The sequence below is a fragment of the Leptinotarsa decemlineata genome, unplaced genomic scaffold (assembly GCF_025532065.1).
Source record: "Leptinotarsa decemlineata unplaced genomic scaffold, Ldec_3_MD MMD2_P_RNA_scaffold_12, whole genome shotgun sequence".
NCBI classification, from domain to species: domain Eukaryota; kingdom Metazoa; phylum Arthropoda; class Insecta; order Coleoptera; family Chrysomelidae; genus Leptinotarsa; species Leptinotarsa decemlineata.
Genome location: NW_027412526.1, coordinates 11,034,841 through 11,051,205, shown reverse-complemented (window position 1 = coordinate 11,051,205; position 16,365 = coordinate 11,034,841). Strand labels below are relative to the sequence as shown.

General features: G+C 32.1%; 2 protein-coding genes across 4 annotated transcripts in view; both read left to right on the top strand.

Moving 5' to 3' along the window:
- Nca (neurocalcin homolog) overlaps positions 1–16,365 on the top strand; it is a 363,981-nt gene that overhangs the window by 42,686 nt on the left and 304,930 nt on the right. The gene's annotated exons all lie outside the window — the stretch shown is intronic.
- Positions 1–16,365, top strand: part of LOC111513019 (neuronal calcium sensor 2) — a 242,850-nt gene that overhangs the window by 42,522 nt on the left and 183,963 nt on the right. Inside the window, exon 1 of one of the 3 annotated variants that reach the window (XM_074174039.1) lies at positions 8,486–9,492. The exons of the other annotated variants lie outside the window; for them this stretch is intronic. The gene's annotated coding sequence lies outside the window, so the exon portion shown is untranslated. Of the gene's footprint in view, positions 1–8,485; positions 9,493–16,365 lie in introns of those variants that run through there. 3 annotated transcript variants of the gene reach the window in all.

The window sequence follows — 16,365 nt, the reverse complement described above, 5'->3', positions numbered from 1 at the left end:
AGAGAATTCTGAAAAAAAATAAATACCACCCATTCAAAATTCAGTTGGTACAAGGTTTGAAACTCACGGACTTTGAACGACGACTTGAATTCATTGCTTGTATTCAGGTAATATTACATGAAAGTCCTAACATATTCAGTCAAATTTTGTGGAGCGATGAATCGCGATTCCACAATAATGGAGTTGTGAATCGGCATAACAGTCACTATTGGTCTCAAGAAAATCCCCACTGGGGCCGCGAAAGTAATTTTCAAACTACTTGGGGTATTAATGTATGGTGTGGATTGTTCAATGGCCGCATCATAGGACCTTACTTTTTCAATGTTGATCCAGTTGATGGAAGATATTCCCATAGCAGAACGACAAGGAATTTGGTGGCAACAAGATGGTGCTCCTCCTCACAATTCACAGGTTGTTATTGAATATCTGGATAGAACGTACCCAAATAGATGGATTGGTAATAAGGGTCGAATTCGGTGTCCGGCTCGTTCCCCAGATTTATCACCGCTTGATTTTTTCCTATGGGGTTATTTAAAAGATATTGTTTTCACTACTCCCCCTTTGAATGTGGATGATCTGAACATGAAAATTCGACTAGCGTGCAGTGATATTACGCCTGATATTATAAGAGCGACTTGTACGAGAGAAGTGATTCGACGTTTCGAAGCCTGTATAATATCTAATGGGCATCACTTTGAACAATTTTTATGACTTATTTCTAGGTACCTACCATTCTTATGAAATGATTTATCAAGTTATATTATTTACATTGTTATTAATTAAAGATTTGTTTTCGAATACACCTCTTTCAATTTCGCAATTGTTTCATATTCAAAATGATTCCTGACTGAATTCCACAACTCAAAATTGAAACCATTACTTCGAACACCCAAAATTTAGACTAATTTTCATGTGATCTGATGCAGAGAGAATAATTGTATGATATATTTAAAAAAATAATAGTCGTTCTCAAGACTTTACATTTTAAGCAATAACTCAACAACGCCGTAACCGAATTTCAAAAACCAAACATGAAATGATATCAGAATTTAACGTAGCATCTGAATATGTAATGATATACAGGGCGTTCTATTTTAAAAAATGGAATTTTGGTCTGTAGCACCTACACCAAACACCCTGTATATTTAGAAATTATATCAAAATATAGCTCTCATGAACTCCTAAAACTTTTGTATGAAACATTTTTGTGTATGTCCTTCAACAAACCAGATATTGCCTGTCACATAAAATGTGGGACACCCGGTACAGTGGGCCAATATACAGTAGAAACTTTTTTTATTATTTAATATAAGGGCTGATATAAGATATTTGATAAATGGAAAGCGAATAACATAGAAAATATATGGAGATTATCCACAACTATCTCATTAATTCAAAAACGATAAAACGATATGGAGTAGTCTATCCTAATCAATACCGTAAAACTCAAACTATTACGAAATAACTTTTTCTCTCTCAATCGTTTATACGCTTATAGAAAAAGCTACGAATTCAATAAATAGAGTGATATGTTGAAAATTTAATTCGCAAGAAATTCTTTCACTCTCAAACTGCCACTAGTTTTTCAGCTAAAAACGCTCATGAATTGACGGTTCACCAAAATTCGAACCTAATTTTCGAAAACATGCGTTCTTTCACATTTTTTGACTTATCTTTTTTTTGGGAAGATTCAATATCCCAAAGAAACATATATAAGTCTCTAACTTTCCAGAGATACCAAGAAAAATCACTTATATATTCATCCATTTACGATTTTGAACAACTCATGTGATTTATTTCGGGGAATGAATTTTTCTTCGACAAGTTGATCTTTGATATCCAAAAATATGAAAAATCGGAAACACTCTCTCTCATTTTTCAAGGGGCAGTAGTTTCAAGAAATTAACCCTTTCGAGGTAGAAGTTTGTAGAATATTGAATGAAAAAGAGATTCAAGTAGCACACCATGATTAAAAGATTTTCATCCTTTTTCTTATGATACTTCCCATTCATTTTTTGACCTGCATTTTACATAATTTATTATGACTGAGATGACTAGTTTGATCTCCCTCTTGAAGATGATCACTTGGTGATCGAAACACGTGTCGAGGTGTTAACATAACAGTTTGGTGTTGGGAAAAAACTCCAATAATATTCATTACTAGTTTCCAGGTTACTATTGAAACTAAACTTCTATTAGCATTGTAATGAAAATAAAGTTGTTTAATTTTCCATTTCGGTTCTTCTACTTTAACAGAAAAACAATTCGCGAGAAAGCAATCACAAAAATCAATACATACGATGTATCTTTTTGATATATTTGAACTTCTCCCTAACATTTTTGAAAACTTCACAACTACTCTAATTCAACATTAAGGTTATCAGTAACATCAGTGGGCTGTGTTTTATGAACAGTGGATTCAAGATATTCCCAAAGGGTTAAATCCGGTTGTTTTGGAAGCAATTCAATTGCTCTTCTTCTATGCTTGAATTCCTCATTCAGTCACTGCCGATCGGGAACTCATACTCGTACTGCTGGGAAATCATTCTCGTACTGCTGGGAAATCATACTCGTACTGCTGGGAAATTATACGCGTACTGCTTTTGCAGTATTTGCATTTTATAAGGATGCAATAAATGTTACCCCAAGCCACATTTCAACGTGTTTTGGCTTACTATGTACTTATGTGTATATATGTGACTGCCGTTACCTTAATTTTAGATACTAACGGATATGGTTGTTGCTGTTGTTATATTTTTGGCGAATGCGGAGGTTAGATAATATTAAATATTCATGAAAGAATAGATGTTTTGTATGCTGGATCGATAGACGCCTTACTTATAACATTGACTCGGTTTTGCATAAATCATGATTTTGCGATCCACAATTTAAATATGACCAAAAAACTCTGTATGCGTATGTCGTCTTTCTTAAAAACGCAAAGAAAAAGCAAGAGGTTATTGAAAGTTATTAAGAAGAAAATTATAAAGCATATACTCATACTCATATACTCAAATAAGCGTATTGATATTCTGTCATTCTCAAATGGAACATTGTATATCATTATATGTACTTGTGATACACTGTTTGGAACCTTTGGTTTAGTGATGAATATTATTGGAGTTTTTACCCAACACTAAACCGTTATTTCAACACTTCGACACGTGTTTCGATCACCAAGTGATGATTTCTCCAAATCAACTCGATGAGATTGAAAACACAAAAATAGAGGGGAAGTCTCAGCAGGGCCGTCGCCATGGGGGGATGGGGGGACGCCCCCCCCTGCTTTTTCGACTTGGGAAAAAGTTGGGAGAAAGTTGGGAAATTTTGGGCCGTGAAGATTGAAAAAAATTATAGTAAGAAAAAGAATAAAAAAAAATGAGAGAAAATAAAGGAAGAGGTAATAAGAAAAGGGAAAGAAACAGGAGAAGGTCCGGATTTCCCAACATGATTTTCGAGAAATCTTTAAAAGATTTGAAATTCTAACCTGTACAGGCCTCTACGTATTTGAAGCCTGTATTTTTGTGTTCAAAAATAGGGATTTTTTTCTCATAAATAACGATTTCCACGAATACAACACACGTTGTAAGGATGATTTACGATTACCACTCTCTAAACGCAATATTTCCTATAAAGCTCCAGCTCGAATCGGTGCAACAACTTACCTTCCTCCATTGAAAGCTTAAAACATGAACGTACTTTTAAAAAAAACACTCAAAGAATACCTGGTTGAGAAATGTGTACACTCTTTAAATGAATACTTTTAACTTGAATTTTTATTTAATGTGAATCTGTATTTTTATTAAGTCAATATTCTGTGTATTATGTATATGTATATGTGAACATGTCTTCGTAGTGTTATATAATCCTTAATGTACTGTTCTGTACTGTTCCTTTTGTACATTTCTTCATTTAAATCCCGACCGTACTACCATGCGGTTGTAACCATGACTCTTTCTTATACGACTGTATGTTGTCTTAAAGAAATAAAGTGATTTGACTTGATTTTGATTTGATGCATAACTTGGAGATCCCATACTTTGAAATTCTGAGTTGTTTGCAAACTTAAAAAAAGTTTAGTTTCTCCCAAGTAAGAGAACAGTCCACACATTTTTAAGTGGCAATTTCACGAAATTCCCAACTTTTCGCTGTTTTTTCGACTTGGAAAAGTTGGGAAATTTCGGGCCGTGAAAATAGAAAAATAATAGTAGAAAACAATAAGCACAATATCATTTAAGTGTTGGTTCCTTTCATTTGTATTGAATATTCCTATATATATAGTGGAAGACCAAGGACAAGGTCCTTGGTCTTCCAAAGTAGAATAATTCGCATTATTATTTTTATGATTACCAAAATTTATTTCTGTTTGTGCATACTCTATCCTGTATAAGCATTCAGCCAATCTTTGGATAGCTAAGTAAGGAAATTTTTATATTATAGTAGGAACTAATCCCTCGGTTTTCATTTTTTCGAAAGTTGGTAAATTTTGCTGGTGGGGTTGGAAATATTTAGATTCCCTCCCTCCCTGGTTTTTCTTTTCGCTACGGCCCTGAGTCTCAGTATGGAGTGTCCATACTTTTCAGCAATACTCTCAAGGGCATACACTTTTTCAAATGTTTTTGTCTGAAAAAACTTCAAGTAGTTGGTTTTTGGTATAGTAATCTTCAAAATACAAATTGATATCCAATAAAAAACTTTGTATTTTATCTTTCCTCGAATTTTTATTCGGTACTTCGATGAGCTGTCGTGAATGATAGGAAGCGTTGTCAAGAACTATTACACTATTCGCATCCAAATTTGGGATCAATTTGTTTTGAAACCATTCCTTGGAAATATTAGCTTTCATTCAACATTGCAGTCCTCAAGTTTTTTCCACATAATTTCAAAGAATTCGGAACCCATCTTTTACTTCCTCCGCAATGCACAATGATTAGTCGCGATCCTTTGTTTGCAGGGATGTTAGGCGTACATAATCTCGAAGCATCAGTCCACCCTTTGGTAACTATGTCGTGAGTGTCATAGCAAGTTTCGTCTAAATAGAAAATTTGCCATTGTTTTTGTTTATATTTAGTATTTGTTATACAATTCCACTATTCTTCTGCTTTCCATAACTGCTTGACGTTTGTTTAATATTTTGAATTCTAGTTTCTTTATCCAATTCTGAAGAGTTTTGTCACAGCAGCTCACGTTATGGCCGAAAGTATTCAATTTCTTTTTTATGATATCAGTTGTAGGAATCTCATTGCTTTTGTAACAGTCGTATATTGTTTTTTTCTATACAGGGTTTAACATAAGTACGTTAAAATATTCAAGTGACGTATTCCTGAGACAATTTTTAAAGGAAAAGTCTATTTGAACTTGTGTCCGAAAATGCTTCGTTTCGGAGATACGAAGTGTTGAAATTGAATTTTTTTGTTCGCTGGTATTAAAACATAAACAGTTTTATTTTCATTTTTCATGATCTCTCACTACGTAGTAACGGCTACATCTATCAATTTATTGAATATAGATTTTATATTTTCTTCTGTTTTTCTCAGATGGTGGAACATTATAATACATACAAAAAAAGCAATAAATAAACTAAACCTTTCTTCGCAAAAATGAAATTTAAGCAATGCTGACTCGTTATTTTTAACATTTTCCCATTCCACTCTCAGTAGTCATTGGTGTTTTCGATCGATAGTTTTGCGTGAACAATTTGCCAATATCTTCAAGTTGGTTTATACAATACAGAATGAGCAGTTTTTTCGATAAATTTGACTAAACAAAGCACATTTGAATGGAATACATTCGTCTTTGTTCTTCAGCGGTTTCTCTACCTCCGTGTCACTGAAATGTTTCGCATGTGGATCGCATTCGCATTCCAAAGGAAATTTTTAATACATGCAGAGCATTTTAGAAAGGTAAATTTGATCTTCTTTCATTGTTCATGACTATTAATTAAGTAATATTGATAGTAAAGTGCATTTGCCTCATATGGCTCGGTGAAGCTTTATTTATTCGATATAGAAGGTGCTTTTTTTTATATTTCTAATTCCTGGAAACCTTATTTGTTAGTTCAGTTATTTTCCAGCACGATTATAATTTAATAGAATCTGATAAAAATACAATTGATTCACACCGTGGGAATCGTATATATATATATAGGTGTTAACTATTACAAATTATACCACAGACCTTTGAATGAAAACTTGGCAGCGGATATGTTTTTTTCAACCTTGGGATATAAAATACTATTTTTGCCATTATATAACTCAAAGGACAATCCACATTCTTATAAAATGTTGGTCTCGGAAATGGCTCGAATCAAAACAGTGGCGTACGTATTTGTAACGCGAAACAGTCCTATGAAAAGTACAAAAGCTATTCATGGTCGCTGTGTAAGTTTTGGTCAAAAGTCTGAATACGATTTTTTGTCAGCTGTGTTTGCGAGCACAGAACGCAATAAACATTTATGACGTTTTTGAATTAGACATTGCTGTTGTTAATTGCTCAATAGCCTGCTAAACAATTTAAAATAATTGCATCTCAAGTTGAAAGACTTGTGAGTATTATATTTAATGATGTTAATGTTTGTAGTGTAACTTTTAACAGCATTTTGCCAAATAAAAAAAACCTGAAATCGAAACAGGAATCGAGTATATACAGGGTGTTTCGAATTCGATCCTCACCATTGGGAATTTGGAAACTATGAGAGATACTACGATAGTTGAATTGGGGCAAAGTTGTGCATGTACCTGACTAACAATATGCAATGGTGTTTTCAAATTTGCTATCCGACGTTTCGTCGTCCGGCCACCATCATCAACTTTATTTTTTTTTATGGGCGCTACATTGGATTCTTTCTGTTTTGAATAGAATCAGATTTTACCTTTTCAATGATGTATCATAAGTTATAATTTTTTTTTTCGAAAAATTGGGGATAATAAAAAAAATTCATTCTTATCATATTAGGCTTTGACTTTGAGATGTTTCTAAATTTGACTTTCAATTTGTCACACTCGATGACATTTTGTTATTGTACAAGTCATTGAATTTATGGCGAAAAATGGCTTTCACGATTGAAGAAAAAAGAGATATGATATAAATTTCTTACAAATACAATAGCAACAGTGTTGTGATATCGGAAATATATTTAAACTTGTATCCCGAAAGACGACAACCACATCGAACTATGTTCAAGTTATTGGATCAAAATCTCACCAAGTTTGGTTCATTTGAAAAGCAGAGGAAAAAATACGGAGACAGAATGGAGCAGGAAGCTAAAGTAAATTTGATAAATGAGGAATGTATGAGGTAAACATGAATCCGGGGAAATCTACACATTAAATTTTCTCCGAAATGAATATTTGTGATACAAGTGCTTAGAGACATCTCAAAAAAGCGGTTTAAAATGTTACAAAATACACATATCCCAAAAATTGCATCCAGGTGATCCCGAAAAGCGATTAGAATTTTGTAATTGGCTAATAAGAAGACTTGATTTTCTTGTGTTCCTGGAAAATTTAATTTGGACAGATGAAAGCACTTTCACTAATTGTGGGATATTCAACCGAAATAACGAAAACATTTGGAGCATATACAACCCCAAACACCTCAAGTGCGATTTAGTATCAACATGTGTGCAGGAATTCACAAAGATAGAATTTCAAGTCCTCATTTATTTGACGGAATTCTGAATGGAAAAACCTATCACCAGTTTTTAATGTCGATTTTCGAGGAATGTTTGGATGATCTACCTTTGGCTAACTATAACAACATCTGGTTTCTACATGATGGTGCTGTACCGCACACTACCAGACGAGTATCTGATTACCCGACTGAAAGGTTTGGTGATAAATGGATAGGGAATAATGGGCCGGTGAGGAGGCCAGCAAGGTCTCCAGACTTGAGGGTTATGGATACATTCCTATGGAGTACACTGAAAATAACGTTTATGGTCAGAGGGAATATCGAAATATTGATGATCTTCAACATAGCATTGTTAGAGAGTTCGGAAGATTGAGGAGGCGGGAAATTAATCGTGCAGTGAATAATATTCGAAGAAGGGACAGTTGAGTTATCATGATCAAGGCCAGCATTTTGAGCAATTGATGTGATTTACCTTTGTCTTGACATTTTAGTGCATTATTCTTATTTGTTGAAAGTTATATTTGCATTGAAAAGGACACAATGTCTAATTTACCTCATACACACCTCATTCATCAAATTTTGATTGTTGATTCTGTCTCCGTATTTTTTTCTCGGCTTTTCAAATGAACCAAACTCGGTGAGATTTTGATCCAATAACTTGAACATAGTCCGATGTAGTTGTCGCCTCTCGGGAAACAAGTTTAAATACATTTCCGATGTCCTAAAACTGTTTCTATCGTATTTGTAATACATTTGTATCATATCTCTTTTTCTTCATTAGTGGGCCAACCACTTGGGCCAGAATTCTTCGTCTAAATCGATAAAAGTGTTAACGATTAGTACCTATTCGAAACATCCCAAATGGTTTCGTTCTAAATATTCATCTGTTTTTCGCTAATAAACTTCCGTTTCGAGAGAAGAGAGCATTCTAATGATATGCGATGAGAAAATACGAAAATGATAAGTAAAAATAAAAATAGATGAATTAACATAAAAACCCAATCAAATAGATATTTCGAACGCCAGCGCGATAAAAGAGTTATGAAAAGTTAATTTTGTAATAAAAATGTATGATACAAAATAAAAATCAATAAAGGGATACAATGTTTCTACACTAAATAGTTGTTGGAAAAACCCTACAGAAATTTCCATTTTTTGGTCAAATCGATTCTCTCAACACACCGTAAACAAAACAAATTATATTTGTACATTGAAAAGTTGTGAGTACATTTATGCTAAAAATTGTCAATCTTTATCATTGTGTTGCCACATTTTTCCTATTGACATTAGTGTTGCCAGTTCCCGAAATATAAATAGTCCCCCATCGTATTCGAATATCATTCAAAATGCCCTGAGAAAATTATTTTTCGAACAGTATAAGCGTTTTAAAATTTTAGAAACTTTGTGAAATGGCCCATTAGTTTGTGAGTAGCGTATGAAAATATGGAACATATATTTGGAAAATGTATAAAATGTCACAATTTATGTTAATATATTTCAAAAATAACGCGAATTCAAAACATCGAATCAGTTCGAAAGCTAATATCGTCATTTAGTATTAATAAACAAGTGCGTTTGTATAAACAAACTTGTGCCGCTTTTCGGATTATATATATACAAAAGCAGATTTAGAAATTCAGCAGAGTCGACTAATTCAAAATCACACACGTAAATTAGCTAGAAGTAACAAGTTTATTTTCGGTTCGAGTTCATTATTTTTATCTGCGTTATTAATCTGTTACAGTAAATAAACAAATTGATCTATGGTAATATTTCGATAATTAAGAGCAAATTGAATGTAAACTGTGTTTGTTCAAAACAACATCGTTGAATCGGGAGAATAAAGTGCCAAGGCAATGAGTAAGTATTTTGAACAAATTTTGAAACAAGTAGAATCAGTGTGAAGATATAATTCTACAGAGTACACACATATTATTATAATGAATAGTGTATCTGAAAAATGAGAGTTGATCGAATCCAAAATAAGACTATGTCAGTGTCTAGGTTAGAAAGCATTTTTGACTTTCTATTTTTATTTACTAATTTATTCACGGGTATAGTCGAAGTAAACGGTATTGTGCACACTTAAAGTTGTCGGCACACTCAAAGGCAAAAACAAACAATAAATAGAAATGCACCGGCTGCGAAATAATCCACGTGGACTGAAGAATTGGCGGTTCGTATTGGATAATTTTTACTAACCGAGTTTTATGATTGGCTGAAGGTCATAAAATTCAATTTGAAGTCGTGTTACGGTGACGAATAGAAATCGGGAATGCGGTTGATGGTTATCGCCGTCGTGTTCAGTTCCGGAACTGATCCAATGTAGTGATTCCAATTTTGATGGTGAACAATGCGAAAAAGGGATACCAGTGAATGAAATTCGGATGCATTTGAACATTGAAACACAGATAGTATGTTACAATGTATATAAGTATCTACATCTCAAGTTTGGTTTTGAGGGAAACAAACTATTACAAGCAACATCAGATTTGACCGAAATTCCTTTCTCAACTGTACGTAAAATAGTCAAAAACAAACCTTATGAACTCAAGACGCGATGTGATAAAGGATTACCAAAACCTTTAGGTGTTCATCTAATAAAGTCGATGAAAAAATCAATATACGACTGTAACAATAGCAATGAGATTCCTACAACTGAAATCTTAAGGAATAAATGAAATACTTCCGGCCATAACGTGAGCTGCTGTGACAAAACTCTTCAGAATTGGATAAAGAAACTAGGATTTAGATTTAAAATAATAAACAAACGTCAAGCAGTTATGGAAAACAGAAAAATAGTGGGATTGCGTAACAAATACTTGGAACAAATAACTGAATATAAGGACAAGAACAACAGCAAATTTTCTATTTGGAAGAAACTTGGTGTGACACTCACGACACAGTTACGAAAGGGTGGATTGATGGTTCGAGAATGTGTACGCCTAACATGCCTGCAAACAAATGATCGCAACTAAACTAATCATTGTGCATTGCGGAGGAAGTAAAGGATGGTTTCCGAATTCTTTTAAATTACGTGGAAAAAAACTTGAGGACTGCAATGTTGACTATCATGAGAACATAAAAGCTAATATTTTCGAGGAATGGTTTGAAAACACATTGATCCCAAATATGGATGCGAATAGTGTAATAGTTCTTGACAGCGCTTCCTATTATCATTAAAGTATCGAATAAAAATTCGCGGAAAGATGAAATACAAAGTTTTTGAATGGATAACAATTTATATTTTGAAGATTACTATACCAAAAACCAACTACTTGAAGTTTTATAGACAAAAACATTTGAAAAAGTGTATGCCCTTGAGAGTATTGCTGAAAAGTGTGGACATACCATACTGAGACTTCCCCCTATTTTTGTGTTTTCAATCTCGTCGAGTTGATTTGGGAAAAATTGAAACAAAGCATCAGGCGTAAAAACAATTTTCCAAAATTTGATAAAAAGGTAATAGAGCTAATTAAAGAAGAAGTATCTAATATTACCGAAGAAGATTGGCAGAAAAGGATCAAAAAAGTAATTTTTTTTGAAAAATATGGATATTGGACACTTCTATATTAATGGTGGAAATGAATTCATTATTGATTTAAATGATGACAGTCATAGTGAAACAGAGAATATGGAAGAGGAATTATCAGAAGCTTTCGAAGAAAGTTGGTTAAATGTTTTTGAAGCGATCGGTTGTATATATATATATATATATATATATATATATATATATATATATATATATATATATATATATATATATATATATATATATATATATATATATATATATATATATATGTAAGTACTTTCCCACTCACCTATATAAACGAAATATTTAGTATATATATATATATATATATATATATATATATATATATATATATATATATTTTCATTATATATATTACATAGTCATTGTGATTCTTATATAATCAGAAATGATTCTTGAATAACGAAATTAGTTAGCTCCCTAACTTTATTATTGAAGGGGGTTGCACTATATAGTTTACTTGAACTAAACGAAAATGTTTTCAATTTGTTTTCGAAATGGATGGATATGAAGAAATGCAAAGCTGTTACAGAGGATGTAGTTTAGGCTTAATTGGAACTGTCAAACATTTTACTTTGCAGATCATGTACTATAGGTATATTGAAAAGAATCATTACAGTGAAACAAAAGTAAACATAGCCACTTTCCCGAAGGTTATCGCAATTTTTGAAAGGAAGAATGTTGGTTATAGAGTAAATGACCCAAAAGTCTTCAGTAGAGAGCTGATCAAGAAAGTCATCAGGCACACGAATAATGAAACATTTCAAACAAATTGAATCCGTCCAAAATCATCAATTACTCGAATTTTCATATAGATATTAATACAAATAAGAATTATAATGTTTCTGTCAGTACGTATCTTCTGTTCGAATTTCAATTTTTTCATACATTTGAGAATTGAAATGTTGAAATAAATTTCTACAAATGAATATTATAAAGAAATGTATCTAATTGATTTGTTATTCTACACTTAGTGCCGAAAAACTTGTGTAACTTGTGTAAAAACACGTCCGAAAACAATTTTTGGGACTCGCAGATTTTCAGGACTATGTAGGTTCGTTTTATGTTGTAGATGTGCAATAAGAAAGGAATTTCGAATATTCCAACTGGGGCTCCCCCACTGGTGATGAAAGTGACGCGTTTATATATGAAAATTACCTTTTCATCACCGTTTCTCCGTACCGCTACATTTTAGGGGCCTGAAATTTTGTATGTAGGTTCGTGTTATGTTTTAGATGTGAAATAAGAAATGCTTTTCAAATATTCCAACTGAGACGTCAGCCGCGGGGGAAAGGCACGTTCATAAAATAAAGTTACGTTTTCATCACTGTTTCTCCGTGTCGCTATATTTTCGGAGTCTGAAATTTTCTATGTAGGTTCGTTTTATGTTGTAGATATTAAATAAGAAATGATTTTCAAATATTCCAACTGTGGCGTCAGTCGAGGGGAAAAGGTACGTTCATAAAATAAAGTTACGTTTTCATCACTGTTTCTCCGTGTCGCTATATTTTCGGAGTCTGAAATTTTCTATGTAGGTTCGTTTTATGTTGTAGATATTAAATAAGAAATGATTTTCAAATATTCCAACTGTGGCGTCAGTCGAGGGGAAAAGGTACGCTCATAAAATAAAGTTACGTTTTCATCACTGTTTCTCCGTGTCGCTATATTTTCGGAGTCTGAAATTTTCTATGTAGGTTCGTTTTATGTTGTAGATATTAAATAAGAAATGATTTTCAAATATTCCAACTGTGGCGTCAGTCGAGGGGAAAAGGTACGCTCATAAAATAAAGTTACGTTTTCATCACTGTTTCTCCGTGTCGCTATATTTTCGGAGTCTGAAATTTTCTATGTAGGTTCGTTTTATGTTGTAGATATTAAATAAGAAATGATTTTCAAATATTCCAACTGTGGCGTCAGTCGAGGGGAAAAGGTACGCTCATAAAATAAAGTTACGTTTTCATCGCTGTTTCTCCGTGTTGCTATATTTTCGGAGTCTGAAATTTTCTATGTAAGTTCGTTTTATGTTGTAGATATTAAATAAGAAATGATTTTCAAATATTCCAACTGTGGCGTCAGTCGAGGGGAAAAGGTACGTTCATAAAATAAAGTTACATTTTCATCACTGTTTCGCCGTGTCGCTATATTTTCGGAGTCTGAAATTTTCTATGTAGGTTCGTTTTATGTTGTCGATATGCAATAAGAAAGGAATTTTGAATATTTCAACTGGGGCTCCCCCTCTGATGATGAAAGTGACGCGTTTATATATGAAAATTACCTTTTCATCACTGTTTTTCCGTACCGCTATATTTTCGGAGGATTAAATTTTGTAAGTAGGTTTATTTTATGTTGTAAATGTGCAATAAGAAAGAGCTACTACTAGAGTTAATCTTTTGATATTGATTGCTCCCTTCATTTCTTGGTATAAAGATGGAAATGTAGAAAGCCAAAACATTTCTTTCCCAATTATTTACTAGCTTTTTAAGGTTCAATTCATTCCAATTACTTTATTTTACACTATTGAATTCAGGGTAATTATTTGTATAGTTCCCAATAATTTTTTTTGGTGTTCAATTCAGTTGAGGCGTCATAACATTTAATAATAGCATTATAGTAAGTGATTCTGAGTATATGGTAACAATCAAAATAGAACAGTCAGTGGTGAAATAATAATATACTATTAGAATTCAAACACACATAATATTCAAATGACTCGTTGAATTATATTCATACCATTGATTATATTATGTTTGGCCTGAATACATCTGTTTATGCTGAATGCGAAACAGAATATTACATTGGGTATGTAATCCAGTAAAAGGGTATCGCTATGAAAATTTCATACCAACAATTTTCAGCTAATGAAATGCTTATTTTGTCACGCGTTACCATGGCAACCCAGGAATTTATCGGATATTTTTCCCGTAGGGGTAACTTATAGCAAATTTTAGTCGACATTTTCTGACTTGAGCAGGGAATTATGATTCGACATAGCACGTCATTCATTCACTTTGAGCATATACAAAAGAAATTCTGAAGTTCAGTAATTTTCATTTGTGGTTTCATAAAAGAATTGGATGGTAAACTATTAGTTTTGTTTAATTGCCGTTTGTAAAATAAATGAAACGGCAAATTCACTCCATTGTGAGATTTCTACTGAATTGCAAAACGTCTATCAGTATACAACAGCTCAATCAGGCGTGTTCTCATACTTACGAAATTATACCTATATAGCGCTCCATACATTAATATATAATAATAATGATAATGATATAAATTTATTCAAGTATCAGCACAAGGATCAGTCAATAACAATTTGAACAATCTGAATAAATTCAGGAAACCCACAAAGGACACCCTATGCGTGGGTATTACTGTTTTATTCACAATATTCACATTATAAATCAGAACACTGAGAGAAAAATGGATTTGACAATACAGGTTATGAAAATGTAAAGATGTGGAAATCTTAAATGTTAAAATATAAAAATATAATCATGTAAGAATGTAAAAAGGTAATATGTAAAAATAAAATGCAAAAAATAAAAAATGGTAAATATTAAAATGAAAATGCAAACATTTAAAAAGTATAAAAATTGCAACAAATGTTACGCTGTAAAATGTGCCTTTATTCGCTATGATTTTACAATTTTAATGATGGAAAGAATCTTATACAAATATTTGCAAATAAATGTCCCACTTTACTAGTTCTCATTTTAGTAGGTAGTTTCAACAGTGTTCTTATTATTTTACAATTTTAATGATACAAATATTTGGCAAATAAATGTCCCACTTTACTAGTTCCCATTTTAGTAGGTAGTTTCAACAGTGTTCTTATGATTTTACAATTTTAATGATACAAATATTTGGCAAATAAATCTCCCACTTTACTAGTTCCCATTTTAGTAGGTAGTTTCAACAGTGTTCTTATTATTTTACAATTTTAATGACACAAATATTTGGCAAATAAATGTCCCACTTTACTAGTTCCCATTTTACTAGGTAGTTTCAATAGTGTTCTTATGATTTTACAATTTTAATGATACAAATATTTGGCAAATAAATGTCCCACTTTACTAGTTCCCATTTTAGTAGGTAGTTTCAACAGTGTTCTTATGATTTTACAATTTTAATGATACAAATATTTGGCAAATAAATGTCCCACTTTACTAGTTCCCATTTTACTAGGTAGTTTCAATAGTGTTCTTATGATTTTACAATTTTAATGATACAAATATTTGGCAAATAAATGTCCCACTTTACTAGTTCTCATTATAGTAGGTAGTTTCAACAGTGTTCTTATGATTTTACAATTTTAATGATACAAATATTTGGCAAATAAATGTCCCACTTTACTAGTTCCCATTTTAGTAGGTAGTTTCAACAGTGTTCTTATGATTTTACAATTTTAATGATACAAATATTTGGCAAATAAATCTCCCACTTTACTAGTTCCCATTTTAGTAGGTAGTTTCAACAGTGTTCTTATTATTTTACAATTTTAATGACACAAATATTTGGCAAATAAATGTCCCACTTTACCAGTTCCCATTTTACTAGGTAGTTTCAATAGTGTTCTTATGATTTTACAATTTTAATGATACAAATATTTGGCAAATAAATGTCCCACTTTACTAGTTCCCATTTTAGTAGGTAGTTTCAACAGTGTTCTTATGATTTTACAATTTTAATGATACAAATATTTGGCAAATAAATGTCCCACTTTACTAGTTCCCATTTTACTAGGTAGTTTCAATAGTGTTCTTATGATTTTACAATTTTAATGATACAAATATTTGGCAAATAAATGTCCCACTTTACTAGTTCCCATTTTAGTAGGTAGTTTCAACAGTGTTCTTATGATTTTACAATTTTAATGATACAAATATTTGGCAAATAAATCTCCCACTTTACTAGTTCCCATTTTAGTAGGTAGTTTCAACAGTGTTCTTATGATTTTACAATTTTAATGATACAAATATTTGGCAAATAAATGTCCCACTTTACCAGTTCCCATTTTACTAGGTAGTTTCAATAGTGTTCTTATGATTTTACAATTTTAATGATACAAATATTTGGCAAATAAATGTCCCACTTTACTAGTTCCCATTTTAGTAGGTAGTTTCAACAGTGTTCTTATGATTTTACAATTTTAATGATACAAATATTTGGCAAATAAA